This window comes from Odontesthes bonariensis, chromosome 10 (assembly GCF_027942865.1).
Source record: "Odontesthes bonariensis isolate fOdoBon6 chromosome 10, fOdoBon6.hap1, whole genome shotgun sequence".
NCBI lineage: Eukaryota > Metazoa > Chordata > Actinopteri > Atheriniformes > Atherinopsidae > Odontesthes > Odontesthes bonariensis.
Window position 1 is genome coordinate 25518043 of NC_134515.1, and position 16222 is coordinate 25534264.

The 16222-nt window shown below is 39.0% G+C and overlaps 1 protein-coding gene across 1 annotated transcript in view; it reads right to left on the bottom strand.

The window, feature by feature from the left end:
- The window catches only part of LOC142389794 (cadherin-4-like), a 277273-nt gene that overhangs the window by 154275 nt on the left and 106776 nt on the right, over positions 1 to 16222 (bottom strand). The window lies entirely within an intron of this gene.

Sequence of the window (16222 nt, forward strand, 5' to 3'; positions counted from 1 at the left end):
AAACAGAAAAAACTTATGAGCAAAACACATTAAAGAGAGACCATGAGTAGAGAGATGCAATTTTCTTGACCTCTGATACCTTTGATCTTTCACACCATTTCTAATTGGTCAACAAAATAAAAAAGAAAGAATTAAATAAAAAAGGTACAGAGGTACTGTAAGACGGACAAAATCAAATACTTTTTTTACCAAAAAGGGGAGAATCATATTGTTGGTTTTACTGAAGAGGTTCTGCAGCTTGTTTTCAATAGAGCACAACTCTTAAAAAAAAAAAAAGAAAGGACAGTGTTGGCAAGCTTCCATCTAAGTCTAAAAGACTTGCAGGGGTTCCAGATCAAGTAAAAAAAAAAGACAAAAATACTTTTTTTTCTTAATAACTTTTTCCTTTGAGTTGTTCAAATCCTTTGAACATTTCTCTTCTGGCCATGTACCAAAATGACCCAAATGTCCACCGACATGGGATGGGAATAATTGAATCCGGGTGGAATTGTGATGTGCTGTACTGAGGAAGTGATAATCCAAAGCTCTGCCTAATTGTCAGAGTAAAGATGCCGGCCATTGTGGAGGTGGCGTCAGTGTTTATCAAGGCAGTGTGGACTGAGCATTAGAGCTTTCCACACATTTGTTTTGGGGGGTGTTACAATGGATTTGAGCAAATATTGGCACTTTGGTTATTACATGGTCTGACTGTCTGCTATACAGCTGTCCATAAGCCGTGCACGTCAAGCCTAATCTGAGAAGAGGCTTCAAATAATTAGTTACTGGAGCACTCACAGCCCAGTGTAGTCAACCTTATCACTAAAAGAAAAATCCTTGGTCAATTTCCTCTTCAGCCCAGAGGCTTACAAAATCTCACCACTATTAAAACCCTCAGAGTAGCTGAATAGCTGATAAAATATTACATGTCACAACCACTGGCCCCTATCCTATTTTTTGTAATTTTCTTTTTGGGTGGTAGGGGTACTACAGTATGTCAAACAAAATTTTAAATCAAGTCTTATATTTAAGGTATTGGTGGACCATCCTCACAAAGTGGATTTCCCAATCATGAAGATTTTTTGTACATCCTTGAAGAAAAAACTATTAATGCCGTGGAGAGAGATGTTGATTGCTTCTTTTGTCTGTAGTGATTAACCCAATTTTATGTCTTTTAATCCTCCAGAATTCTAGACAATGAAAACCCCAAATACACCCTGAGTCGTTTATTTTGACTAGGCCATTCCAACACATCGAAATGTTTCCCCTTGAACCACCCCTTGAGTGTTGCTTTAGCAGTATGCTTCGGGTCATTGTCCTGCTGAAAGGTGAGCCTCCGTCCCAGTCTCCAATCACAGGCAGACTGACGCAGGTTTTGCTCAAGAATATCCCTGTAGTTAGCACCATCCATCTTTCCCTCGACTTGGACCAGTTTCCCAGTCCCTGCTGCTGAAAAACATCCCCACAGCATGATGCTGCCACCACCATGTTTCACTGTGGGGATGGTGTTCTTGGGGTGATGGAATGTGTTGGGTTTGCGTCAGACATAGCGTTTTCCTTGGTGGAGCACCTTCCTCCATACATCTGGGGAGTCGCCCACAACGCTAAAGCTGGGCATACACTGTGCGATTTTTTCAATCGCGTGATTCAGCTGCTGCTCATACTGTACGAGTGAATCGCAAGGGTTAAAACGTCACAGCTCACGATTCCTGTTCTCACACTGTACGACCCGATGGTCTGATACGATCTGGCTGCTCACACTGCACGACACGTCGGACTCGGTCGCCGGTCGCTGCCATGCTGTTCTGTTGTCTTTTTCTTCTTCTGTTGACAATTTTCTCTTCCGTGCCTATGTTTGCGCATGCGTAGTGTGACAGGATGAGGTCAATCGGCTCGTCCAGCTGCTTCAACTGTGCGAGAGCCTCACGAGGAGCAACCAGGATTTCAAACAAGTTTGATTTTCATCCGATCGATCGGGAGGTGGTCGGGAGGGCTTAATCGTTTGTCGTTACCCCATGTATACTACACGATGCGAGACGCACGATTGAGCCAAAACTCGGCCCGATCTCCAAAATAGTCGCACGAGTGAAAATCTTGTCGAAATCGGGCCAGAAATCGCACAGTGTATGCCCAGCTTAAGTAATGGCTTTTTTTGGCCATGGAGTGCATGCTTATTATGGTCCTGTGGGCCGATACTCCAGTCTCTGCTGTGGAGCTCTGCAACTCCTTCAGGGTTTCCTTTGGTCTCTGTGCTGCCTCTCTGATTAATGCCTGAGTTTTGGTGGGCGGTCCTCTCTTGGCAGCTTTGTCACTATACCATGTTCTTTCCATTTGAGGATGATGGAATTGATGGTGCTCCGGGGATCATTAAAGATTTGGATATTTTTTTATAACCCAACCCTTACTTGTGCTTCTCAACATCTTTGTTCCTGACTTGTTTGGACTTCATGGTGTGATGCCTCTTGCTTTGTGGTGTTGCAGCCTCTGGGGCCTATCAGAAAAGGTGTGTTTATACTGACAGATCACGTGACATCTATATTGCACACAGGTGGACTCCATTTCACTTCATTATGTGACTTTTGAAGGTAATCGGTTGCACCAGAACTTTTTTTAAAAATATTTTTTGGGGCTTTTTTATGCCTTTTAATGATAGAACAGTTTGAGAGAGACAGGAAGCAGGGGACAGAGAGAGGGGGAAGACATGCAGCAAAGGGCCGTCCGGTGCGGGACTCAAACCGGGGCCAGCTGCAGCGAGGACTCTAGCGTTTGTACATGGGGCGGCTACTTAACCCACTACGCCACCGACCGCCCCAGCACCAGAACTTTTAAGGGGCTTCATAGCAAAGGGGGTGGATACATATGCACATGCCAATTTTCAGTTTTTTTTTATTCTTTTTTGATATTTATATTTTTCTCATTTCATTTCACCAACTTAGACTATTTTTGTGTCGCTCCATCACATAAAATAAGATTTAAAAACAGATAAGATTTAAATAAATGGTGACACTGTGTAATACACCATGTGTTGTTGTTCACCTGAGTCTGCTTTCAACACATTTTAAAGCATTGTAAGAGGGATATCATCCTTCATTATGTTCTGATGTATAAAACCTTAGAACTGGAGGAAGTCCATTTCAGCTGACCAGTTGACAGCCCAACTAAAGAAAAAAGGTTTAAACACGCCAGAATCCGAGTTTTTACAGAATATTCAATGTTCATGAATAAAAATAAAAAAATAAAATCAAAAGTTATGTCGAGCCACAGCAAAACCCACTGGATCTATCGTTGCTGCCTGAAGAGCTTAGAGGAATCAAAATGAAAGCCAGAACCACAAATCTTTCAAGACCTTGCACCTTGGCAACTGGTGGATATTAGACAGACATTCCACTTATTCGTGAAATTCTCAGATTTTGCATTTTCTAAAAGAGTGAAAATTTGACTGTTGCTGTAGAAAAAATTTTTTTTTTGAGGCATTTCAGAGGAATGAACTCTACAGGATCAGTTTGGCTCACTTTAATGAACAGATCAGTCGATACACAATTCATTATCATGAGAAGATAAAGCCTTATGGAAAAGAGTCCACGTCTGACAGAAGAAGAGTTATTGTTTCCTGGCTGGGTGCCTTTGCCAAACAATCAAGTTGCATCGCACATCCATGTTCATCCAGACTTATAAAATATGTATAATGAAGGCTTTGGGGATTTTTGTTAGATACTTGTTGAACAGATGGTACATTACAGAAGCTGTATTATCTAAACTACAGACTTTCCACATACATCTTCAACTCTCATGAACAGAAATGATCAAATATTTGTGTCACAATGCAGCATCTGACCAAATGTGAAACATGGTCCCAATCTCTCTCACATTGACGTTTGATCATCAAAACTTACAGATGAAGGGAAGTTTGAGCTGAATTTGATTTAATTCCCTCAAGCAATTCAATGTTCATAAGAATGGAGCAGTCAGAAAACAGAATGCTTCCAGCCTCAGCTTCCTATGGGTGTGAAAACTGGAGACAAAGCAACTTAACAGATTTAATTTGAACGACAAGCCATAATTTAAATGACGCTTTAATTAATTGCTCCTACACACAGTTACCTTCAGTAAACAGCAGGGAGCTACACCGTGTGCCACTTGCTCTCAGTATACTGAGTCAATATAGTTAACAGAAATCTAAAAAAAATGGTAACACGTTTTCTTAAGATGATTTGGGTTATCATAAATAATGAACACGAGCCCTTTCCTTCCTGTCTGGAACTTGTTGGGTCGGAGCTGAGACACCACGCTGATTAGTGTCAGCACACATAAATAATTCTGCTGTTAAGAGAGGCAAAGAAAACCTCTGTCATTGATTATTGCATTTCTTCTGAGCTTTCAGTAGCTTACATGGATTTGGACACTAATTTGCTCTGAATATGTGAGTAGCCTTTTATGGGCCCGTGCACTCACAGCAATACTCCTATGGGTTTGACTATTATGTAAAATAGGGCACATGTCAAGACAGGTTTCCCACCTGTATCTATTTAAGCCCAGTAAAGTTAAGACTGGCCCAAAGCACGCCTGAGGACACTAAAAGCTAGGTTTTTTTTTTTAAATTAATGACAAAATAAGGAAATAAATATCTCCCAGCTGTTTTGCCCATAGAAAGTTGGCCTTTCATTGTCAGAGAGGTTGAAAGTAAGATGTAGATGAAAGAGATGGAACGGCAGACTGGCACTGATGTGATTTATCATTCATGAAGGTAAATATGTGCCTCTTTACAATTCAACTGTAATGTACGATAATATCTAGGAGAACAAGTCAAGAAGCAAAGACTGAAAAAGATTGTATAGAACTACTGCAGCTAAACAGCAAATGTTAAAGAATATGTGTTAATGAAGATTAATTTCTGATAAAAAAAAAATCTATTTGCCCAGAGATTGCTTTATGATACGATACAAAGAATGACAGTTAACAGAGGAAAAAGTTAATTATCGCAAAATGATAAAACTATCAACTTGAAATATCCCGAAATGAAAGACCACATTTACTCTGTATTTATCTATTTTAAGTAGCAGAGAAGGAAGTATGACTGCTTGTATTAGTGAATGCTCCAAGTAAAGTAAGCCTACAGTGGCACTCACGAGTAAATACACACAAACGCAAATGCAGAACAATCACACCGTTGCCCTCACACAGCAGGTGGGGTGGATGTTGCCACTTTTGGACTGTGAGATGATAGAGATCCCGAGCATATCAACTGGAAACCAGCACCACGAAGAGGATTCGTGTTTGGACATTTACAATGTTATCTAGCAGATAACTACTTCACAAGGTAACTCATACAGCAAAACCCTATCAAAGAGCCAAGCTTCACTAACCTAAAATCAGCTTTTTTTAGTTTGTGCTTAGGCATCAAGGTGTGCCATGTTATTCTGAAAAGTACTCTTAAATTAAAATTGTATTCTCATCCCAAAAGTGTTTTATGTGGTGGTTATGGACACGCTTGGTGGTGATATAGAAAATTTGACAATCTGAATAACTATTATTCCACCAACTATCCTCTTTTTGTCAAACACTTCGTCCAGCCTCAACAAGAGAAAGCTTCATTTTGAAACACTTGATGCACAAAAGAAGCAATGGGCATAAAGCAACAACTACAGCTGCCACATCACTACCTCATGTCAGTGCACAGTATTTTTTAACAGATCCACTTGCTCTTCTGTATCTGTCTGGTTGAATCGGCGTTTTTATGCTCTCATGCACTCGCAAAACAAATAACACAAAAGTTCCCAAGCCGTGCAAAAAAAGTTGGAGGTGAAAGTTGAAACAATCAAACTCTTTGCACCATATCCAGCATCTGCCTTCTGTCAGCTACTTTTTGCATAGAGTGAACCATTTTGTACCAGCTCTCACGTGAGCATCAAAACAAACATGACATTCAAGGTAAGCCTCAATCTGACTGAGAATGCCTTTTTTCTTTATGACCATCGAGCTTATTCTGTTTATCCTCCTTGCATGTCTAAGTAACCATTTACTCAGACCTGCACAAGACTAGACTGAAGTCATGAACATCGTGTGATGAATTTGACTAAAGTCAGTTCTAACAGTGAGATTTTTCCATCACTAGTAAAGAGAGCAGCGCTTTCCACCTCAGCTTTTATCGTTTGTCTTTAATCTTCCTCGTGTCTTAAAGCCATAATGTGTAATATTTCACGTTGTCTATTAACAAATTTGAGTCTTATCATTCACAAGTATTACCTCAATCGTTATTAATTACCTCCATCACAAAAGTGCAGTGTTCTTATATTCTTTATATTCAGCATACGAATGTACATAAGAGTGTTACACTCCAATGAATGTCTCCATGTTGCTCCGCCATTTTAAAACTACGGGATTTGTAGAAGGACATGTCATCAGCTTCGCATTTTCCGTTTCCACATTGGAAATCCCGTAGTTTTAAAATGGCGGAGCGACATGGAGACATTCATTGTCCGTGAAATATTACACATTATAGCTTTAACAATTCCACATTTTCAAACTTGCTAACTGTCAATAACACAGCTGGATAACTCTAACACGCATATGTTGTAGAGGACCTCTTCCTAAGGGGTAATCTTTCAAAATACTCTCTTTTTTGCTTGTTTCAGAGATAAGAGGAAACGTCTACCTTCTAACTGCTGCTCGGGATGATTTAAGGGTTGATTTATTATTACTTTGCAGCAGGCTCCAATTCTGTTGAAAAGAATTACTATCAATATGTCCTAATGACGCAAATGGTAGGCATGGAAACAGTGATCTTTGTGCTTGGCCAAGTTGGATATACATGTATATTTAGTTTGTCTTCATTTAAAAGCACAAACATTTTGATGAGAGGAATATTCAAATGAATTATACAGAAACATATTGATCCATTATTTATTGATCAATAAAAAAAATTTGCACTTGACATGGCTATAAACTGCTGCGCCAGGGGTTGTGCAGCACTGGTGGAAGGAGAGAGTGTGCAAATAAAGATTCCCTAGTCATGTTCATTTACATGGAATGCAAAAAGACATTAGCAAAAGATAATGACTGCCAAGCCGCTTTATTCGTAAATGACTGGAGGAAATCTATGACAGCCTGGAATCTCCAACTAGGAGGAGTCATTTACAAAAAAAAACACTTAGACGCTCTTTATATTTTGTTCTTAATTTGATTTGATTTGTGATTGTTTGTCTTGCTTTGACAGAAACACCATCATTTGTGCAACTGGAAAACGTAATGGAACAAATGGCAAGGATGCAGTGACACATAGTAGGTTTATGTTTATTGTATAAGAAGTCATGTCATTTCCTGGATATTCTCCGTTTCTTGACTTATCAGGAGAGAACAGTAGGCTGTGGTGAGAGCTGGCTGTTGGAAACTCCAAAAGCTTTTCCTTATCACTGTTATTGGGTAAACTGTTGGTTTTTAGGAGTCCCCCTTACATTTGTGTGCAGACCAGTTCTGAACTATACAAAAACAACTCATTTGAATCAAGTCAAAATGAAGAATGAAGTCTGAGAGAGTAAAAACAAGTTGATCTATTTATTTAGTCCAAATAAACAGCCTCGTTCAATTTGAGTCAAAGAGTGCATCTTAAACATGTCAACAGTTCCTGTGATGTAACAACATGTTATGCTCCTGATTATCAGATTGTCTGCTTGTTGGGGACTCTATGCTTATTTGCTTCTGATAGACTGATTTATGTTTTTCATTATTGAAATAAGCTGGTTGTGCAAGCATCTGTAGATTTGTGTGTTTTTAGAACATCATTCACAGAACAGAACAGTCCCAGCAGCGCTGTTTATGATCTGTATCTACATGTTAATTTCCCCAATTTAGTAAATCTGGGCCTTAAAATCTTACAATTTTGAATTCCAAGGTTCTTTTGGTAAACCTTGCAGACAAAAAAAAGTCAATATGAATGCTGGACGAAACTAAATATCATTAAAATCACACCAAATCCATAATTTCAGCCAGGAAATCAGCCCACAGCACAAGGTTAGTGATTGTAATATCAAAGAATAGTTCCCCAATCCTACACATACGATATACATCTCATGACGGAATTAGACTGCGAGTGGAAAACTGTCCTCTACTGAGCTCTTAAAGTTGTGGCCTCCCAGCAGACCACTGGGGGAATGACTTTAATTAAACCAGATAATAGCATTGATTTTATCCCCATCTTGAAAGGAGGGATCCATATATTGAATCATCACTTCATCAAAACAAATGAAAGAAACACAATCACCCAAAGATGCCACCAGTGTGCGTGTATGGTTATATTGTTATATTGCTACACATATGTACAGTTAGTGTGCAGTCATGTGCAAAAAATATCGTGGAAACAAATGAGCAGCTCATCAGATGATTTACCACTATTGATATGTCTTCACCCTAATGTAATTAGGATACATTTTCAACGCAGTAGCTGTTCATCTCTATATCCAGCCCACAAGCTGATCGTGAGAATCCATCTCTTAAAGTTAACAAGCAAAGAAGCCGCCAGTGACAGATGTTCAGAGACATGACTCATTTGTGACTACTGACCTGGAAGTTGACAACTCTTGGGAGACTAAGTGATTATAAAGCTCACGTGAGTTGAGCTAAATAAATCCTTGAAATTAAATGTTAACAGAGCAGAACATAAAAGAAACCTGTTGTCAGTTTCCGGTCCTGAGGAAATTATCTGCAGAATGCACATATTGAATGATTTTGATCCACATCCCCAGAGAAAATAGAAGGTCAACACCACACTTATTCTACCGGTGACAATAGGTAGATGGGAGGAAAAGGAAAAGATGCCATTTAGCCAGAGGCTCGAAATTACAGTCAAGATGAGAAGTCGCAAGCATCCGAAGACCATCATCCAGACAAATGGATGCAGCATGTCACACCCATTAACCACTGATGGAAAAAATGGCTTCAGCTTTGAATCGAACACATTAATCTTTACAGATCCGATTGGCTATTTGTGATAGCACTCCAATACATTACCAGCAGCTCAGATACATAGATATAAAGTGCGTGACTGAGTATTTGTTATGTTTCTCTGGTGGGAAAACATTTACATACTATGACTCATTTACCTCATCTTCTGCAAGCACGTGCCTGTGCATCTTCCAGGGAGGAACACAAGGACACAGAACACAATCCTAGGTTTTAATTAGCCGAGTGTGGTGCATGCTCATCTGCTGCATACTGCATGGGGAGAGCAGGGAGTGCTGCCGTCTTGCTCATTATGCGCTAATGAGTTGTCTATTAATGAAAATGGAAAGCATTTATTTTGTGAGCACAAAGGGTTCAGCTGGATTAATTACTGCACTACAGCAACAAAATGAAAACAGAAAGTGCAGCATCACTCTTGTGTGGCACATTACCCATTAACCAACTGTTATCAAGGCCTGGTGAATGTTGCTGCATGAAACACAATAGCAGCAGAAACTGTTCGCAAAGGCCATTAAAACTTTGTGTGAACTCCACTTTTGACACATTCTATATACTTTCTCTGATGCTTGCAAGGCTTCGCTCCTACAAGCCCATGTTATATTTTCGGCACGTAAAACAGCTCGTCAGGGTAACACAGTCATTTACCAATGAGTCTCAGACGTTCCCTGCACATATTGAAATGTATCCCAAGGTTTTGCATCACTGTGCATCTACGCATTGGCATCTGTCAACAGGAGTAATCGGTAGAGATAAAAAGAAAAATGATTGAAAAGAAAAATCTAGCAATGTGGTTTTGAAAAAAAACTGTTCAATACTTTCAGCCCAAACTGCTTTTTTTTTTTGGAAGAATATTGGATAAAGAACCATGAAAGTATTAGATTATGTGCACACCAGGCAAGCAAAAGAAGCCTGATACAGAACCACAGGGAGCAGCTGAACAGAATCAGGTCTCTTTCCAAATTATTACAGAAGTTAAATCCTGCCTTTGATAATATCATTTTGTTGTGCTGCATTTCCTTTCAAACGGTGATCAGAGTCATTCTAATAGCCCACTAATAGCTTGATTTCCCATTGGGCTCTCCTTGGAGAGGTCAGGAGTATGGGGAGCATGTGGGCTCTGGCAGCCGCAGCAGATGGTTCTTGATCAGATATTAGAGGCTGGGCAGTGAGGTCGTCTGGCCATCAGCATTCTGCCGTGCCTGGGGGACATCTGAACTTCCAGCTCCAGCTATGGTTCCAGCACCAAGCGAATTGCTCTGTGTTCTGACCAGACTGTGGGGACACTGGTACAGTGACAGACTGCTTCTTAAAACTTAGGCCAATCTGGGAAAAGCAAACACGCTCTCTCTTGCAGTATATTATATTATATTTTGCTGATGGAGGAATTTGTCTCGCACATTTGGGCTCTGATTTGATGACAAACACTTATGGGATTGTTACCACTGTACGATCTATCTCGTAAAAATAATCACGTTGATAACAAAAATCCTACTTAGCTGCAACTAGCCTCTCTTTTCAACACTGACTTTTCCTATTGTGGCAATGGTGAGTGGAGAGACCTATACTTAAGACTTCATATATAATACATAACAATAAATAACAGGAATCCAATCTGAAACATCAGTTGCTGTTTATGAAAAGATGGGACACATGAAAGCAAGAGGATCAAGTCTTTGTTATTAAAATCAAACATTAATCTGCGAGTGCCAGTGCTTAAATGGCTTTTGTAAAATAGATAGGATAAGATAAATCCTACTGAGACAACTGACATTCATACCTTCCGTTTTCTTCATCTTGCCTCATCTGTCTCTCTCCCTACCTTCAACCACAAAGCCACAAAGAAAGAGGGTGAATAAACATGACAATCTGAGCTTTATTTATCCCTTCCTCTGTGACAGTAGCAGTCTGAAACGGCAGAGCTTCGGATATGACCTTCACTTGGAGTGGTTCTCCATCAGTCATTGCTGCCACCCCCCAGATCAGACAGTGCCTGAGAGTAGTGGCACCTTTAGTCCTCCTCATGTGCTCTCCCTTTTTAACCTCCTCCACAGCGACCCACAGGAGATTTCTCTCGTTTTACTTTCCTGTCGGCCAGTTTTATTTCCTTCCCCCAAGTTATCCTGTCCTTGGCCTACCTTTGTTTGGAGCATGTTGTTTTGATGGTTCTCTTCTCATTGTTCTCCCTCTTTGCATCCATACTTGGCAGGTACAAGATTTGGCATAGGCAGCAATAATGTAGGCTATAAATAGATTCATGTTCTGAATACAAAACACTTTGATACAAACAATGTATCTTGTAGTGAGAAAACAAGACAGGAGACACACAGAGCGGGAGGCACATAATTACGACGCTGAAAGGAAGCACATCATTTGCATTGTCACTGTGGTGCTTGCTCACTCATTTTGTCAAGTCTACTAAACCTATTTCGTACCTATTGTTTAGCATGATTTTTGCCACTAGAAACAATATGCTTTCATCACTGACAGTTATAATGAACAGTTAGACACTTTGGCTTTGATTACAGTATTCAAAAAACACATTCAAAAGTGCTCATTTCACACAATTTAGTCTAAACCCTCATTCCTTTCTCAGTTTTCAGAAAACGGGAAAATGTTTGGGTTTTACTTAATAGCAGATGTTTTGCAGCAGATTTTCTTTTAAAACTGGGCTTCATAGAAGCTGAAATACTGGCCCTTGTTTTACAATCAGCGCAGAATTTCATAGTAAGATGTAGCCTAAAGTGCATGTGACTTTTTATGATATTCCTGTTGAACGTATAATCTTTCACTCCTTACTCCTCCACGTATCCTCTCCAAGTGTTTTATACATGGAGGGAATAAATGGGAAGACAAGTTAAAACATCTCCAGTCCTCGTCACAGGATGCAGCTTGGTCAGAAGCCCCTTGGAGTTACATTTGGGTATCCAGGGATCTGATCCACAGCAGACTTTTGCAAATAGAGGACTTAGCATAATGAATATGTGACTTTAGCTGTTGGTGTCTGGAGTGGTTCTCAAACAGAAAACTGAAGCGGAAATTTCCATGTGGAGCAGGTGTGCAAGCTAGTTTTTCTTTTTTTTAAACATTAATAGGAGCGACCTCTTTCACTTTCTAGATTACCATGGCCACTTAACAGGGATGTCACAAGCCAGATCCAGGATACTTCTAATCAGCCCTGGAGAACTAGATTTTTTCATAACTATTCCACACTGATTAAATAAGAGTATTGACAGGGACTATGAAGTGTTTAGGTATGCTTCCTTCAAGTTGAAAATGATATCGGATGATTAAATTACTGGTGTCAGCATAAAGCCCACAAAGACACTTGTACAATCTGGTGCAGAAGTGAACGCTGAGGAGCAAAACCAAACAAACAATGTTTCAGTGCCAACAAAAGAGCTCCACAAGCTGCTACCTGCAGTATTACAGGACCAAGGGCAGTTCCTGAAGCTCGGTAAGGCAGCTGAAGGAACACTTCAGCACCCCTCATGCTGCCAAATATCCTATCCTATTATTCTGATTCAAGTCTTCTCTGTGAAGGTATTTCATTGGTTCTGCCGTAGTGGCTTGTGGGATTCCTTTGCAAGTAAGGGTATAAAATTAATTTGATCGTGGTGATTTGATCACTGCAGCACCCGACGGATGCATAAAACTATACCCAATGAGTTTGAGACGAGAATGTTAATATTGGATTATGTTCTTTATTTTCTAATCCAAAACGATTTACAAGTGAGAAACACATCGGGGACCATGTGGGATTCAGTATCTAACCAAAGCATACTTTGAAATGGTTGAAAAAGAGCAAGCTGGGACATAAATCAGCAACCCTAAGACAGAAAAATGACGACTCCACATCCTGAGCCACAGCTTCCCTGAAGCTATATGATAAACGCTATGCATGTGATTTACATTGTTTTCTCAGTCTAAACTCATTTTACATTTGATGACGGCAATATATTTCAGGTTCTGAAATGAATTGGCATAAAGTAAAAAACAGAAGACAAAGACAGCAAAAGTATCAATAGAAAGGAGCCAGTAAAAAAATAAATAAATAAATAAAACACCTATAGACCAATGAGATTTTTCATAGTCAAAGAAAATGCATCCGCAAACAAAACAGTTCCTCTCTGCAAAAAAGGTGGAGTATCAGGGAGAAAAACATAAAGGCATTCACAAAGGAAAAACAAAACTAAATCTAAAAAACAAAAGCAACTAAAAACTAAATTGGTGTTCCAGCTTGGAAAAAAATAATCTAAAGGGCAAAAGCAAAGGTAATAAGTATCAACTGGGGCACGAAGCAAAAAGAACAGATAAATTACTCTTGAAAATGGCCTAAAAGGCTTACATTAAGGAAAATTCATGTTCAAATTGTTATAAGAAATCTTAGTGAAAAATATATAATTTTTCATTTCTTTTTAAATGCCTGATTTTAAATGTCCTTTTCACTTTTTTTGTGCTTCGCTCAAAGACACTGTTCTCAACTCAGCAAACCAATGACTACATTGGGTTGAAGTTGCCTGAAGCATCAGTATGTTGTGGTACTTTATGACGTCATCATTCGTACACAATGGCCAGGTGCATCAAGCATTAAGCTGGCTTTAGGATGCACTGATTCTATCTCTTGGAATTTAAACATAATATATGTTATGGTCAGCTGTAAATATCTTTAATCTTAATTTCTTCTATTGGTTTTATGTTCATCAGTCCTTGTTATTTATTAATGTTGTTCATTCTGCTATAAAAAAAGAGACATATTCAGACTAAGTTGAAAGAGTTTATTTGCACTCTTCACTTTTAAATTAATTAATAAATGATTATTTTTTATGGGTTTTTTTGGAATGATTGTATTGCCTTCTTGTGATTTTATGTAGCTGTAAATTACTTTGAATTACAAATTATGAATTGTGCTCTACAAATAAAATTGCCTTGCCTTGCCTTGCCTTGCCTGAGTTCTATGGTATTTTTCAACGTTTAAAAAAAAAAAAAAAGTGTGCAGGCATCACAAAATACAAAAAATAAGAAATAAAAAAAAAAAACTCAAAAAGTTACACAATTAGGCAGTGGAAATTACTGCATGAGCTCAGGGACCAAAAAACACTGTCAGTAAATACACTTCATCAGTGTATCTACAAATGAAAGATAAAACTACCATATAAGAGAAGATTGATATCATTCAAGATCAACTGTGACACAGTAGAAAACTGTTGTGTGATTTGATTAATCAAAATTAAAATTTTCTATTAAAAATGATGTATGCTGCATGCTCCACACTGAGCAGGAGAGGGACCATCTGTCATGATACATATATATATATATATATATATATATATATATATTTATACAGTGAGGGCATCAATGATGGCATATGGATGCATAAGTGCACAAAGCATGGATAACTTGTACATTTATGTGGGCAAAAGTTAGCGCTACATAATATATAAGTTCGGTGCCACATATTGTTTGGTGTGACCCAGACTGTTTTAAACAGATCTCTTCAGCGAGACTGTGCCAAACCCCATTAAGCACATCTTTCAACATCTTTACCCCATAGTGAATAAGCTTTCAGATAGAAATGTCACCCAATGAAGAAATGATGCAATGATTAATTTTAAATGGCAAAGGAAGCCCTGAACTGTTAAGTAGCCATTCCAAACAAGAACGGGCAATCATGTCACTTTCAGAATTATAGCGTTTTCTGTACGAACAGCTATCGAACCCTTTAGGAGTGCTGTTAAAAGAGGAAGTGACAAATAGGCAGTTGTTAACTTGAAAAGTGTGGCTTGTATTTATTTAATAGGAGCAAATGAGCAACACTGAAATATTTTGAATTTTAAATGGCTTTGCTACTGTAGAGATACAAATATATTAGAAAAGCTGAAAGTTTTTCTTGCTCATATAACAGAATTATACATTTTTAAAGCTACGGGGCATGGAGGTATCCTCAATAATGGTGGATGGAAGCGGTTTCTGGGTCACGGGAGGGGAGATGGTGCAAGGAAGCATATGAGTCAGCATGATGACAAGCACCCCATGAAGCAGAAAAGTTAAATCTGCTCTTAAAACCTGGACTCACTTGAGACCTATCATCTCATCAGCGAAGCCTTAAATCGCCCAGTGCATGGAAAGAATGGTTGGTCAGTTAGAAAGGGAGAGCCAAGCAGACAATAAATCATCAAAAAGTAGATGGAGTGAATAAAACCTATTTTTAGATTCAAAAACATCTTGTGACCTCCCAGATGTCCATTTAATTATTTTTCTCACTCAAAAAAAAATGCTAAAATGTTTCTCTCTCTCTCTCTCTCCTGACAAAAGGTACAAAACCAAGGTTGAAGAGGGAAATACTATCAAAGCACAGTTGTTGAGGCGATAAACGCTTTAAGGACTACAGAAAGACAGGAAGTTAAGAAAACTAAGACATATTTTCACAGGGGGGGGGGGGGAGTAAGATAAATGCAGAGTTGGAGATGAATGAAGCCAAGTGGGACAGAGGAGAAATGTAGTGATGCAGGACCGGCTAAGGGATCAGCACACTCTGTCACACTGTCACACCCAAATGGCCCCACTGTCAATCACACACACATATACGTTGAAGGCCATGAGGACCAGTACACTCAGAAACAGTCACATAGAAATATTCAATTTGCATCTTTTCAAAGTACATACTAGTAAATCCCACATAGTCGGAAAAAAAAAAAACAGATCGATAACCTTCAAGGTTTTTTAAAAAAAAAAAAAAAAATTCATACACATTTCAAAGTGTTACACCTTATCAGGGATAAGCCTCAGCGATTACTGAGTAAAAAAGTGAAATAAAGACGTACAGCATGTTTACTGTGCAACGAGAAGAAGTGAAAGAGCTTTCCTTTTATCAATAGCTAAAGGAAACAGAATGGGGAGCAGTGAAGGAGAGAGGTGAGAACATGATCCGTCTCTTTCGGAGCGCTCTCTGATTTGTCTTGGAGGAATCACAGAGAGATAAAAGCAGTCATTAATTCAGCTTGCTTCCCACTCCTTTTCATGGTTTATTGCATTGAACTTTAGACCAGCATTTGATGTTTTAAGTCAGAGCTTGCAGATGTGTGCAGGTCTGTGTATAAAAGCACTCGCTTCATAAACAAAAGTGGAAGAACTGGGTATAAGTGTAGGAGTATGACAGAGTCTGATCCAAATGAGTTTATTTTGGGGGCCATGAGAACAGAACAATACTGTGTTGATGTTAGCTTACTTATGGTGTTTTTTTGATGGGAGCCAGCAAACAAAATCACCTTTGGAATACCATTGGCTTTGTAAG